This window comes from Phyllostomus discolor, chromosome 13 (assembly GCF_004126475.2).
Source record: "Phyllostomus discolor isolate MPI-MPIP mPhyDis1 chromosome 13, mPhyDis1.pri.v3, whole genome shotgun sequence".
NCBI lineage: Eukaryota > Metazoa > Chordata > Mammalia > Chiroptera > Phyllostomidae > Phyllostomus > Phyllostomus discolor.
This window is the reverse complement of record NC_040915.2, coordinates 5,626,023-5,626,677: the sequence shown is the minus strand read 5'-3', so window position 1 is coordinate 5,626,677 and position 655 is coordinate 5,626,023.

The window sequence follows — 655 nt, the reverse complement described above, 5'->3', positions numbered from 1 at the left end:
ATATAAGTAAGTGGAACAACAAATTGATGTTTCTCTCTCTCTAAAAATAAATTAAAAAAACTTAAAAAGAAACTCTATAGGTTTACTGAAAAAAAAATCACGTATAAGTGGACTTGTGCTGTTTGAACCTGCGTTCAAGGGTCAGCTGAAGTGTAACTTGGTATATGATCAAAACTGCTTTCTGTGTAATCAGGGGAATGATGGGCTATTCGATGAAATGATGCTGAGGCCAAGTGCTCTGCCGTAAAAAATGATGTAGATTCCTCCCTCATATCAAAAACAAAAATAAATTCTAGATGATATAAAAACTGGAACATAAAAAGCAAAACTTCAGTGTTCAAAGGAAAATTAGAACATTTTTATGACTTGGGAGTAGAAAAGAATTTCTTAAAAACATACAAAAGCAAAATTAATAAAAAAGATTTAAAACATGGATACATTAAAATAAACTTCCATAATATATGTTTATCATAAACAGAGTTAAAAGGCGAGTCACATATTGGAAGAAGACATTTGCATCACAGATAACCAATACAGCATTAGTATACAGAAATGCATACACATTTAATTTTTGTGTAGGTATAACTTCCACATACATAATAAGAAATATACATGGGACATGAAAAGTTATATATCAAATCTTTTTACATGTATA